Source organism: Neodiprion fabricii, chromosome 3 (genome assembly GCF_021155785.1).
Source record: "Neodiprion fabricii isolate iyNeoFabr1 chromosome 3, iyNeoFabr1.1, whole genome shotgun sequence".
NCBI classification, from domain to species: domain Eukaryota; kingdom Metazoa; phylum Arthropoda; class Insecta; order Hymenoptera; family Diprionidae; genus Neodiprion; species Neodiprion fabricii.
The window spans coordinates 29,549,301-29,563,343 of record NC_060241.1 but is presented as its reverse complement, the minus strand read 5'-3'; the positions used below and the strand labels follow the sequence as shown (position 1 = coordinate 29,563,343).

At 47.6% G+C, this 14,043-nt stretch overlaps 2 protein-coding genes across 11 annotated transcripts in view; one reads left to right on the top strand and one right to left on the bottom strand.

Moving 5' to 3' along the window:
- LOC124177330 (autophagy-related protein 16-1) overlaps positions 1-14,043 on the top strand; it is a 237,098-nt gene that overhangs the window by 193,922 nt on the left and 29,133 nt on the right. The window lies entirely within an intron of this gene.
- Positions 1-14,043, bottom strand: part of LOC124177329 — a 93,376-nt gene that overhangs the window by 76,956 nt on the left and 2,377 nt on the right. The window contains exon 1 of one of the 2 annotated variants that reach the window (XM_046559618.1): positions 4,644-4,664. The exons of the other annotated variant lie outside the window; for it this stretch is intronic. The gene's annotated coding sequence lies outside the window, so the exon portion shown is untranslated. Of the gene's footprint in view, positions 1-4,643; positions 4,665-14,043 lie in introns of those variants that run through there. 2 annotated transcript variants of the gene reach the window in all.

Here is a 14,043-nt window from a genome sequence, read left to right as displayed (position 1 = left end):
GTTAGCTCGAGCGTGATAATTGCATGATTTTCCGTGGCTTAGTTAAGGGCCGACTGTCTTTCCGCCCCCGCGCCGACCTCCCTTTCTATTTCCCCTTTCGGCCGCGGGATCGGGCATTAAACGTAAGAGGCTTAGAGGAAGAAATTTACTTCCAAACCAAACTCGCCGAGGCTGTGTATAACCTCTAAGCCCCCAGCTTCTTCCGCGGCTGTCGACCCGCCGCACCAATTGCCTTCCAACGTCAGCAAGATGACGGGCATTGTTGCAGAACAGAGCTAACGGCGGGGTGAAGACATTAGTTGCGGAGCGGGCGGGATTCCTCTCCCGACCCGCCGTATATCTCATCCTATTTTCCATTTCGTCCAGAATCGATTCCGGCAAACTGGCGATCGTCCGCCTATTCCTTGCTTCGATAGATTCTCGGCAACAGCTGGAATTCCGCGACACCTTTTTCCCGACGTCCATCCGAGAGAGATCAGGGAGAATCTTGTTCGGATACTCTCCTCACCGGTGACAATGATCTGAACTACGGAACACGTGTTGGTCCAAAAAACTGCAAACGCTCGTGTATTTTGTTTTTTCTAATATCGTCATCTTTCTTGAGAACAGTGGCAATTTTTTTACTCTTTCGGTCAAGAATTCTTGAGTACAAAACAACGTGGTTTATCTTCGTTGTCAAGAATTTGACGATAGTTACGGTTTTGAAAGAATCGAGCGAAAGCTTTTATTGATAATGCGTTTTCAATAAGTCCTCCGAATCCTACATCGAATCAGAATTTTCATCACCGTTCGATTGTCACGTAATTCCCCGGGAGCTCTATTCTACCAATTGATTCTAACTCTCCGACTGCACCTCGGCGCAGCGCAAGATTCGCTTTTTCTTTTCATTTAATTTAAATAATTGAACAAAGGACCGTTCACCAAACTGCTAAACTCGAGAAGGATCTTCTCTTCTAGTCTTCTCAGAAGTTCAGCTGCGAATCGATGGCGCACCGTTCGTCTGACGATGGAAAATCTTATCACGGAAACGAGCTTACATGATATAGAAACGTGTAAAATCAGAGTGGATAAAAATCCGCAATGGGAATCCTGCATGATGTAGGAAAAATGCTCACAAAAGTGTTTCTGCACATCGCGCCACTCGGTAGGTGGTAGTGGAAACTGGTTCAACGCTGCCTGCATGATTGAATTTTTCTCTCTTCTTCCGCGCGGTGTCGATCACGCCGCAAAAGATTGCACAACTGGTTGATTTATGCCACGATAACCTGGCTACGTCGGTACCAGGATACGGAAGAACAGCCGGAGGATGAGACCGCGCTGCGTTAAATGATGCTGCATTATCTGTCGCCCGCGCTCTATTCCGATGGACAAGAGAGTTAACCTCATACGAGGCTCGGTCGTGCATCAACAAGCAGCTCCTGGAGCGACGGTGGCGATGTCCGCGATGTCCGCGTTATCTCGCGCATAAATTTGCACGGGTTTGCAAAGCAGGGTCGTTTTCATCTCGTCTCTTCCGCTCCTTCGACCTCCTCGAGTACTCGACCGGTAGTCGCTCCGTGGCCCGAGCCAACAACAACTCCGAGGAGGAAATCTCGTCCGCTGGGTAAAATTGGCGGAATCAAACTCTCGGAGGGCTAACTACACGGCACGAGGACCCTTTTCGTTTACTCCTTCTCTTCCTTCTTCACAGGCGGGAGAATTAATACCCCGATGTATCACCGGAACGGCCGTGGCATTTTCTTGTTCCCGCAGCTCCTCGGATCGCCGTTACAACTCCAGGAGGCAGAACTACCCTCCGCCACCCTCGATCGATCCGCGATTCCCTTTCCCACACAAAACGGCTCTTGCACACCTCCTTCGCTTCGTTTCTTTCGATCCGTTTTCACGTCCCCTCCCGCGAATGTCGTTTAGGTCCGAAAACAGCCCGACATCCCGTTTGCCCCGTAAATTAACCGCGGTACAAAGAAGTGCCCGGAACCCTCTTTATACGCGCCAACGAAACGCTGGAAAGCTGCCTCGATTAAACATCGATGAATCGTCGGGCTTCGTGGGCGGTATTTATTTCTCATTTATGCTTAGCTTCTCTGCAATCCTTGCGACGATCGAGTGACAGGGTGTGATTGGAGATGACGTTGTGGTCAGACCGCGGTGGCAGCTACGCCATGGCGCGGGACATCAAGCGTGTCGAATGACGATCTGGATTGATTTCTTGTGCTGTTGGGAACCGGAGGACCGATTCTTGACGGTGGACGGCTCCCCTGACAGCCGCCGAGTGCGCGAATGAATTGAGATGTTGATTACACCGTACGCAATCATTCCTCGTATTATTGCGGTCGAGCGGTTTGAACGGCTGTTGTGACGGCCTCTGCATATTCGCTTGTTTTTATCAACCCCTTCGAGTGGATTATCGAATTGAATCTACCGCCAGTTCTTGCCGTTCGTGATGCACGCACATACCGACACTCGCTTACTTCTGCTCCTCGGCAAGGTCGGCCGTCGGACGCGGGCACCGTGAACGAAGTTGACATTAATCTTGTGATCAACGAACAGTGCGCGGTGCAGTGCGCAGCCCGCTCCATATTACCCAGCGTAAAGTATCAGTTTTAACGTGGTGCCTGTAGTTAACATCCGATTGAATTGATTCGTCGGATCGTCGGCTGGATCATCCTGAACAATTTTTAACCCTCCTCATCGGCCATCGGCGTTGTGTTAATTGTCTGAGGTGTGATTAGTGACGAGTACCCACGGAGTTGCCATTGAGGGTGAAAGATAAATGGCGATCGTAATGAGGGAGAAGCGTCACCCTAAACCGCGTGCAAGAATCGCTATGAAATCGGACCAGTCAAGTCGCCTCTCTATAAAATACGACCGGAGTTACCGATGGCAGGTGACAAATAGGTACTGTTACAGCCAATTTCTTTAATAAATGATGCCATTAGACGCCAAGAGGCGATAAAAATTTACGTAAAATTATATTATGCGCTTTCGCCCCCGCCTCGTCTTGAGGTGAAATTGGATATTTATTGAGCACGGTTACAGATACGTCATTTCCGCGGTTCCTTTCATGGCCCGGCTTCTCCTGCCCAGTCTATTATAGGCTATATAATGCGGCTGTTCGCAAGCCAGGAAGGATCCTTTCAAAGATACCAGCTGCTTCTCAAATTAACCGTTTCGACATTTTCCTCGCGCAGGATGACTTGCGTGAATAATTTGTCGTGCGTAGGATTGATCGGTCAGGGCCATTGTACGATGAAATCGATGCTGTACGTTATATGTAAACCAGACGTAAGCACGTATACGTACGCATTGAATTTTCTTCGGCTTTCCTTCTTTTCATTTCTCGGGTAATTCGCGTTCCTACTCTAGAAACGATTTCAAGAGGTAAACCGAATGCAGAACCGAAACCAGAGCTGCACTCGTGCATCGCGGTAAAGTGCAGTTCGCGGATCGAGTAATTCGCACAACATTGATCCAGCGTTAGCGGGGAACGACTTGCGCGGCACGAAATTTTCACAGCTTCATATTTTCTGAAATTCAAAGAGGATAGAAAAGACAAACGTCCTTACCAATATAGAGAGTGATTGAAAAACTCTGCTCTATCGATAAACGCGGATCGGCTATTTACAGCTACTCGTACGAGGTACGCGAGCTTGCGTCAGGATGCGGGACAACTGGATGGATGGATGGATGGATGGACGGATGGATGGATGGATAGAAAACCGCGGAGATTGCAGGTGTAATACGTGCGCGGCGGAGGAGCAAGGCAGGTACGCCGACCAACGCAAAGTTGTAGGTCGCGACTTATTATCCTGTTTTACCCGATCGATCTGAAAGAGGATTCTTCCTCGAAGCGAACCGTGGAACCGAACGCGTCGCTTCGATTGACCGTCAATAATTCAATCGATACCCGCGTATGTGATCAATGCATGTAACTGGTACTGCAGCTGGGTCGCGTCGAGGTCGCATACTTCGAAATATGATCCTGCCCACTACACGCCGCTGGCTATTATTATCATTACCATCCCATATTGAAATCTGCCTTTCAACCGTGTATTTTTACCCGTATATTTATAATATTCTGCCGAAGGCATAATATAACGCATCTGCACTATCATATCATGCCCCCCGAATGCAGACAGGGTATTTTTCATCAAGCTTCAAAACCTTCCGCGACTTCGTCATCTCATCCGAGCGAATAATTTCTTTCTATTTCCCTTTCTCTCTTTACCGCTGTAGTGTCGCCAACTCGCGTTACCGCGGTAAGAAAAAAAAAAAAAAAGTCAGGTCTCGTTACATGAAACGAGAGAAATGGCATAATTTTTTCAGGGAGAATCCGATTTCTATCTGTATATACAATGGATTCATTCTCTTGTTACTCCGATCCTTCTTTGAATTCATTTTACTTTTATTCGTTGTTAAAATTATCCCTGAAATCAATCAGTGTATGTACACAAGGAGCGTATCATTCCAACAAACAGACCGTGGTTTGTTATTACGTTTGTAACAGGAAGGAGTATACAACAGGGTACGCATCACTGGGACTCGTCGTTGACGGGAGAAGAGTAGCACCCGCGCTGCGACTTTGCTCTTGCACTTTGGACGCCAATGTACTGTACCTCTGTATATACTCGTAATTGGCTCACCAGAATGAGGTATTACCGGATACCGTTCCAGGCAGCTCGATCTTCTTCGCCATCCTCATTACGGCGGAGAATACTGATTCGTGGTAACAGAGACAAAAGTAATAATAGTAACAATAATAATAATAATTATAATAATAATAATATTATTATTATTATTAGTAATGCCAATGGTTTGATAAAAGATTATACCCAACGGAACACGTTATTAACAATGGCTCGTCTCTCTTTGCCTGAAAAAATCCCCCTAATCACCGCGATTGACTTTTGGTCAATTCTATTCGAGTCCAGACTCTTTGATGTTCAATTCTCGACTACAAGAGTAGCGTATTTGGAAAATGATGGATTGGAATACGTTATATCAATTTCTCCGAACGTGTCCAACGGTGCTTTTATTAAAATGAAATTTCTCTTAAGGCTCGGTGCAAACAGTCGTTAAAAGCATTAGAGCAATTGAATAAAAACTCGTATCTGTCGCTGCGTGCAGCCCGTACACGAAATTGAAGTGACGAAATATCAGTAATCTTCTATACTCGTGTACACGTTCGTTCCCTTGGGCCTCTTACTGGTACCGAGTAGCCTTTATACAAGGCTTACAAATTGAAACGACACTCAGCCAGGTCGTCGAACCTTATAAGGCGTCTTAGTTCTCTCCAGGAATTACGTGTACACCTGCATTTCCGAAAAAACGGAAAGAGTTAGAAAAGAATCGGCCCATTTTACATGCATAATAGTTTCCTTCGGTAAAAAAGGTGTTGACACGCGAATGATAACGATAATCACAGATACGCGCGTATTAAAGGCCGACGTAGGTGCATAAAGGTGGACATAGGCGCATAAATGTGCACACACGCACACGCACGTAAAGAGGCGTGTGGCGCTGAGCTCATTTCGCTGAGCACGTGCTGGGAACCATGAAAACTTAATTATCGCTGGCTTACCTTGTTAAAGCCGAGCGAGGATCTCTTGCGATAATCGAGGCGCAAATATTTGTTTGGAAGTTAATTCAAAGGCATACAATACAAACGCGAGGGGCGAGCATATATGAAGGGGGAGGAGAGTAAAATGTTTCGGTAAAAGATTTTCGAATCGAGTGTAACGATGACGCGTTTGCGGGAAAAGTTTTGCCTCATCGGTTCAGAGGGAAGCGCTCGGTTGTATGCGTGATATTGACGTATTCCTTTCTTTTCGCGTCGGCAAACATCGCCGTACAACGTTTCGTCCCCCCCGCGCGCTTCCGGTAAACAAATTACGTAATTACCGAGACAAGTTATTGCAGCGTATCGGATCACTTCTCTTTCCGCGTCACTCCGTGTGCAAACTCGTAAATTACCTATCCCGGAACACCGTACAGCTCTACGACCATTCGCTCCACCGAGAAAACTCTTTAATGCCTTGCCGATGAAAAGACGAGAGGCAGGTAAAACTTCCCTTTACACACTTTTGATTGGACCTGGTATACGTAGGTATGCGCAACAAAGAACGAAACTAGACGAAGTTCGAAGTACGGAAAATCTTTCGACGGAAAGCAAATCCACCGCGTCAAGTAATCGAATCGCGCAAGTTTCCGATGCATCGAGTCGATATGCCAATTTAGTTGTTTTGTGCTCACCCGAGGAAACGGAATTTCCAGGTCACCCGTCTAGCTCTCTTTTATGCGCCTAGCTGTTACCCGGACGGAGCAATATTTCCTCTTCATATTCCTCGCCCCTCGAGGCTGCAAGTGCGAAGAAAAGTTTATGCAATGTTTTCGCATCCGAGCAGTTTCGAATCATTCTAACGATCGGTCCGTAATTCTTAGACCATTCACGGGTCCGTTGTTGTCTACTCAATTGTTCGAGCATACGTGCGGAGAGTCAGAGAAACATCGTGAATATCGTCGTTCGCTGAATGCTCACTGATAGAATGTGAAACAAAAATAGTAATGTCAGCGGATTCTTTACTACACTTTATCGACTTGTATTGTATTGTATTGTAATTGCCATAAATGTGTACCGATTGAGAAAAAAGGAACAAGCTACGTGTGTAAAATATTGAATTTACGTGGTGAAATGATTCACGATTCGGTAAATTGCGATACGATTAAACCTTCGTAGCATCGTTGAGTAGGTACGAAATGGTCGTGATTCTGTAACACCGCAAGTAAATTTCAAAGATTTTCGAGAAATGCTACGGACCGTGACTTACGACAAGCCCCTTTACTTTGGCTGCATCTAATTAAGAAAGGGCGACCTCTCCGGAGTTTCTGACTTTTAACTAATATTATATGAAATTGAAAAGTTTCGCCGTAACAAAACCGCGGTAATTAAAACGAAAAAAACAGAAAAGAAAAAAGAAAGGAAAAGAAATGACATTTAATTTCAAGAAATACGCGTGCTTGAGAAATTCCCCTTCGTCATAATGAGGCGTAGGGTTCATACTCTTTCGACGGAACTTTGAGGAACGAATGCAAGTTCATTATATGCTGTACGCTACAGAATAACAGCGTCAGCAGCAATAGCAACGGCAGGCAGGTTTGTTCTTCTGGAATAGTAGGATAATACAAACGAATCGGGAAGTAACTTTGCGAACGAACGGAGCTGGGAAGCGGTGTACAGACTCTGAAAAAGGAGAACTGTAATCCGGTCGCGCACCGTTTGTTTGCTCGAAGAATCGCGAGCCGGTGCAACGGTCCTCGAGCTTAAGACTCGCTATTGTAACAATTAAGAGGCATCACTTACGCGAGGGTACGGGAAGCGCTTAGTGAGAAGGTATAAGGGGCTGGTGGTAGGATAATAATGCACTCGTAAAATCTGTGCCCGAATAATAATTCGTGGATTAAGGCCAGGCGAACGCGCATTGCTATGCGCGACTCGAATGAAATTAGCCAGGCAAAAGTACTTTGTACAGTTATGCGTCGTTGATATGTGGGACGAAACGTGACTCAACGAGTCACGAATACCCCGAAGCTGTGTGGGTTTCGTACGACAGGCAGAAGCAACAGCAGCAGCACCTCGCTTCGCCGAAGCCTCTCTTCGATCGAGCCGGGCAACGGTTCTCCTGATTTTCAACCTGTAAAGACCGCAGCATTCTTTGACGACACGTATGCTCGCAGCGGCGTGCTTCCGATACGCCTTCTTGTGCCCCTTTTACCGATCCACACGACGCAGCCGAGTCGGGGCCCGAATTTCTTGAAATTGGAAAAACCGAAAAAAATCCCCCCCTCTTAAAAAAACAAAGAAGAGAAACAACTAAATCCTGTCGAATCACGCGGACATGTGTTTTATTCAATTCCCTCTAACGGTAGTCGATACCTGCGGAAAATAACGACCGTTCGAAGTGCGTGCTAATCGTACAGCGATGAGCTAAGTCGAGCTGCCTACCTACCCGACAATTTTCTACAGAAGGAGCGATCGGCGCAACGCGGAGCGAACAGATTCCCTGAATGATTAGGCGCAACGCATGCGGGGAAAAAGCTACGCGGCGGTATTCAGACCTGAATGTTTTACCTAAGCCTAACCCTAACGAGCTTACCGCACTCACGTAATTAAACGTTGCGTCGGCTGACCCGTGCCCACGTGTATTTATAAAATCACCGGCTTCCACGGGCGCGTTAGCCTGATCCCGAGCTTCCTGGTTCACCTTGACCCGTAAATCGCCGATTGTAGGACTCGGCCTGGACGGAAGCCGGCATGAGTGGCTCGCTGTAGGAAAGCAACCCTGCCTGCCTACGTATACATACTTGCGGATAAGTAGACGTATACCTACCCAACCCATTCAACCGACCTATTCAACTTCGGCGGTGTGCGGGACGCGTTACTTTGCCGAGCGTTACCAAGCAGCTAAGCTTACAACGAGAAGCAACCGAGAACTAACCAAGTTCTGGGACCGCAAAGGCAAAGGCAAAGGCTGCGTAACAATTCCCGGCATCCGACTTCCCCTATTTATACCAAGATGAAGTACGTTCCCTCCCTCTACGTAGGTAAGACCTTGCACGCCCCGACGACGCGATCGACTAACTTCTGACACGTGCACTCGAACGCGTCATTCAAAAGAGGGAACCATACTCTCCGCTTTGTCACATTTTTCGTCATCTTCGATTGCGAATTCAAGCCACCTTTCATTGTTCAGAGGACTTCGGTGTAAGTTGAACTTGAGCGCAAGTGTAACCTAGTGAACTTTTATCGAGTGGGTTCCCATTGCGGAAAAGTATCGCGGTGAGAGATTATGAACGCGGTACCCTTCTTCTTTGGCAATAGTTACCAGCAAGACCCAAGCACAACTTTATGAAACAAACTTGCACGGTTTCTTTTAGGCAAAAAGCCACCTGCACTTGACTTGTTATTCTAGGATAAATCCGCTGGGTGGCGACTGACGACGTCTGCAAGGCCTGCATCCAGGCTTTCCGACTGGGTTATAACAGTGTCAGCGGGGGTTGTAACCCCCCCCCTACTGAGAGTAGTCTTTCTGGTGGGTGAAGATACACATTGGTGAAAGAACGCGGGTGCCTTGGAGCAAACGATAAGGAGCTAGGAAACGGGCTAGCCAATTCTTGTTCCAGGAGTTGGTCGGTTCGGGTCACCGCAGAGTTTTCCTGGGTGCAGAAAGCACCCGAGCGGGTACATATAATATTTTATTTTCGACAAAAAAGACCGGGGTGTAGGTGCCGCCGGGAGAAATGGTACGAGAGGGAGAAAAAAATGGGAAACGAACAAACAAACAAAACGAAATAACGCACAGGGAAAATCGCGTGGGTTTGAAAAAGAGAGGGAGAGGGTGGCGCCGAGTTCCTCGTAGTCTTCGCGGGACTTCGAAGGCGCCAAACGGCAAGCCTCGTTTGATCGGCACAAAGCGGTACATCGAGTGGTAAACTCGACTAGGCACGATGAAAAACAAAGTTTTGATAGTCGAGGGCGCCTCTCACCTCGTATACTCTCCTTCTCTCCAGTCCGTGCGGTGCTTCCGAAACGGCCTCTGTGATCCGCTTCCGTCGCACCCGCCGAACTAATTACGCGCTCGTCCTTCGCGTGGGTCCTAGACGTGCGTGCGTGGAACGCGCAAAGTTCACCGAAAGCGCCTTCGAAAGTGCTTTCGACCGGGCGATTGTCTCTCCGGGACTCTGTGTGCCCACCCTGCCAGTCTGGCTTGTCCGTCACTTTGTCACCGTGCACGCCGTGAGGGAATCGATGGCGCAGCGCTGCTTGACGTCGAGTCAAGTGACCGGGCACATTTTTGGTAATCAGTCAAGTGCGGGACAAAGGATGCGTGTCGGGGAACAAGAGCTGCGCTCCGAACCTGCCGAGGAGTTTTTCCACCGCTGGCAGTGTTCTCGAATGATATAACTTGATTTATATGTTTAATCGAGGAAAAAGGTGAGCTGCCCAGTTTTGCTCGAGGAAGAAAGTTGAAATTGATTTAAAAAATACCTTAAGCCCTACTCTCTTTCATTCGTCGTACCAGCCTTAAAGCTTATTTCTTCTCGATGTCAAATTTCTTTAAAGTTTTTCAGCATCCAAAGGCTGTTTCAAGGCGAGGTCGTATTTCGAGTTCACTGCAAGTTTTATTGTAACCAGAGTACATATTCTATGCATTTCAGAAGTGCGATATAAAACACAGTACCAACCGTACATTAGTTATAAGTGCCGTGAAAAATTAATTCGGTTGCGTCAGAGAAGAATAGGCGGTAAAAAGAAAAGAAAATTCCTCCACAATCAAGAGACCCCTTCGAATTACATAAATAAACACTCTGCGCTTTCGTGGCAGACGATTTGGCTTTCTCATCGTTCGTTCCGAGGTGTAACGCTGCTAGTGAATTTTGCGTTCGCCTTAGCTGCATACTCTTCCTGAAACGTCTCTATTAAACTTGACCTGTGAAATAGAAGGCCGTATATTCGCGATATAATGAGGTAAAAGAAACTAAATACTACCGACGGTACGATCGTGTAATTTGCGTTTACGTTGCCGGATTGCCGATTTCCCGGCAAAGCACCGGGAGATGATGAAGTCGGACGAGTAAGAGAGCTCTAGAAACGTAGCAAAGGATACATTAAAACAATAGTGGACGGTGCAGGAATCCGCACGCGAGAAAAGGTAATAAGTATACGCGGAAGAGTGCATATGGACGTTGAGTGGAAGTCGTACAAGGGCGGGGGAAGAGTGGAGGACAGGCTGTCGTTTACTGCCGAGGCCGAGAAGAGTTAAAATTGCAAGCGTAACGCGGTGCTGACGGAACGCGAACCCGCCGCGTTACACATGATACACTATGTACATACAATATACATAAACATATGTGTGTGTGTGTGTGTGTGTGTGTGTGTGTAGGTATATACGGGCAGTGTAAAATCCCCATGATTTTAGTGGCAACCGAAGCACCGCCACTTTCGGTATGCAACCAAAGATCCGAGCTGTGTTTGCGCGTGTGTGTATGCAACGACGTCTTACTAACGGTATAACGCACCGCAACGCGACGCAACGCAGCGCACGTCGAGCCTCATGCCTCCACCGACTGCAGAGGAATCGCCACGAAGATGGTCATGCGGCACGTAATTGCGCCCCGATCTTCGCTCATTCTTGTTCGGCTGACCGACCGACCCGCCGATCGCTTTATTCCCACCGGCGGGCCCCTCGGCACGCATCATCTGGGTCGCGGGGCCCCCCCTTTGGGCCTGACCGCGTTTCTGTGGGCGGTCCCGTTTTACCTCCCTTTAACGAGAGTCGCGCTTCCCGATGCACCGCGTGTAGGTATATGAACGCGCGTCAGTGTCGATGTGCGAACCGCGCAGGTAAACTGGCGATTAGTGTGAGCGATTCCCCTTATCCAATGCTCCGATATTTCCTAACCCGGAAAGAGAGAAAGATAGCGCACGTGCATTGTCGGATAAGCTATCGTCATCGGGTGCATCGGGAAGAACGCCTTCTTTTTCGTTATGCGAAGGAATTCCCATCGCCCCCGAATACACGGCTGTCCCTGTTGTTTCATCGCGGTTGCGAATGTGTGTATAATGTGTGTGAGTATGTATAACACGCCGGGGGATTTCGCTGCGAAGGAAACGTGTGAACTACCTACTAGACATAACTGCTCGTTCGCGCGAAAGGCCGCAGGATATTTGCGACGCGGACGTCGCGTGTTATTATAATGCGTGTGTGTGTGTGTGTGTCTCTTTCTATGCAGGGCTCTGACGCCGGCATTCGCAACATTTCATTGATTATAACGCGCCCGTTGATAGTCTGCGGTCGAGTCAAGCGGTTCTCGAGAAAGAACTGTACGACATATATATTATATATAGTTCTACGGCTCGCGCAGTTTTTAGTTTGAACAATTTTTACCTATTTTTTTTTTTTTTTGTATTTTTATTTTTTATTTTCCATCGTTTTTCTTCCTCCACTCGGCGCGTTTAATGCCGCACGCGGTCACGCACAACCGATCGGATTATTCTCTCCCCACCCGATTCGATCCCGCGTCCCGTTTTTCACGATCCCTCTACTTCTCTCTCGCTCTCTCGTTCCCCTCCAACGGCTCAATTGATCGCCGATGAAATATGTCCAATTTTTCTGGATAACCTTTCAGCCCGCGGCCGAGTGTCGGTGTCGGCCGAAGTCGACGTGAGCTGACTGTAACGTAATTGCCGCTACATCCGTTTAAACGTCACCGGGATAGCCGAGCGTCGCGTCGGTTAGGTATGAGCTTAATGGGCGAATGTTTAATAGGCGCACCCACGCGGCGCAGACTCGGACTCTCATCCGTATGACGCGGTTCTCGCTGCTCGCGTGCCCCCGAGAAATAAAGCAAATCATTCGGAATACAAGGTATACGGACGACGTAACGAGATTGTGCAAGCCGGGGTCGGGTCATTGTTGGCTTGTTATCCACGCATTAGCGCGTCCGAAATTACCGGACAAGGCGCAACCGCGGTCCCTCTCAACACCGGAGACCAGACTCCAAGAGTTCGAACAGTGCCGACGCTCTTTAGACCACGTCACACTTTGCCCAAAGCGGTACGATGAGCCGGTTAGCAATTGTGTCCCCCGCGCAACGAAGATAATAAGAGAGAGAGAGAGAGAGAGAGAGAAATGGCGGAGAAACGGAGATGGGAAACGTCACGACGGGGCCCCGCCGCGGGATCGGAGTAACGGTACCCCACCAGAGGAAGGCAAGCGCCACTTAAAACTTTATCCCGTGCCTTTCGAGCAGCGCAATTTTCCTCCCAAGGCGAACGAATATTTTTATATACTCCCGAGGTATACATATACACCACGACGTCACGTCCGTCAGTCTCTCTTCTACATACCAGCAACGTCTGTCCGTTCCGACGTTGTGGGCACGCTTTTCACGGATAAGGCTGCGGTTATTGTACCTTATATGTATACGTTTCTGCGGAATTGCTGCAGCCACGGTGATAGACGAGGACTCGCTCGCCTCGAGACGAGTGTGGGTGTCGTTATCCGTGAGTTTTTATCCCCTTGGTGCAGCTGGTTGACATCGACGACGTAGCCGAATGCAGCCGGAAGTTGGGTCGAATGAACCAACCTTGCTTCTGGCCACGTGGCGATAAAACTCTCATAAATCACGATCGCGTCGCGAGTCGACTCGATTTTTTACGATCACGTTCACGCCGTTTGTTTGTTTATGCATGTATCTTTTTTTCTTTCCAATTATCTACGAAAACGTCTCGAGGGTATTTCGCGATGGCATTTCACTCGCGACTTGACACGTCGCGGCAGTATTTGCTCAGTGTCTCATAACTGGCAAAAGTAAAAGCAGTTTGTGTACGGAATCGGTTTCGCGTCTCTGTAAGCATTGGCATAATGTCTGGATACAACAGGAGATCTTTTAACTGAATTTTTTATGCTCATTAGGCTCGAATTATCACAGTGAGACATTCCGAAATTTGAATCTGAATGACTTTTGTTCGTAGCAGAAGTGGAAAAGAAGTGGATAATACTTAATTGTACAGGCAATGATTATTCCGACTTCGAATATGAAGAGACGGCTCATCGCGAGACAGTCGAAATGCAGTATAAATATTTATTCAAAAGACACGTTATTAACTACCCAGTTTTAAAATTCCGGCTTACTACAGGAATAATAAAAAATTTAATTTATTTCCGATTAGAGGATAGAATAGAACAAGTACACGTATACGTATAACCGTTTGGTAATTACGCGGTTATTTTTATTTACTGCAGAAATTTAAGGAGCGCGTGCTTAGAAAATTGACCATCTCCGGATGTGTCCAGCTCGCCCTGCGTCTTCTACAGTATATTCTAGTTGCAACAACTCGCTAATTAGCGGTCGAGCCTGCCGAGATTGAGACGATTGAATTATAATCATAGCCGGAGCGTAATCGAAGCAACAATGGGTGTGCACCGAGACCAACCGAATAATTAGAATTCTCTAGCAGGCTGCGAGCAATATAGATATAAT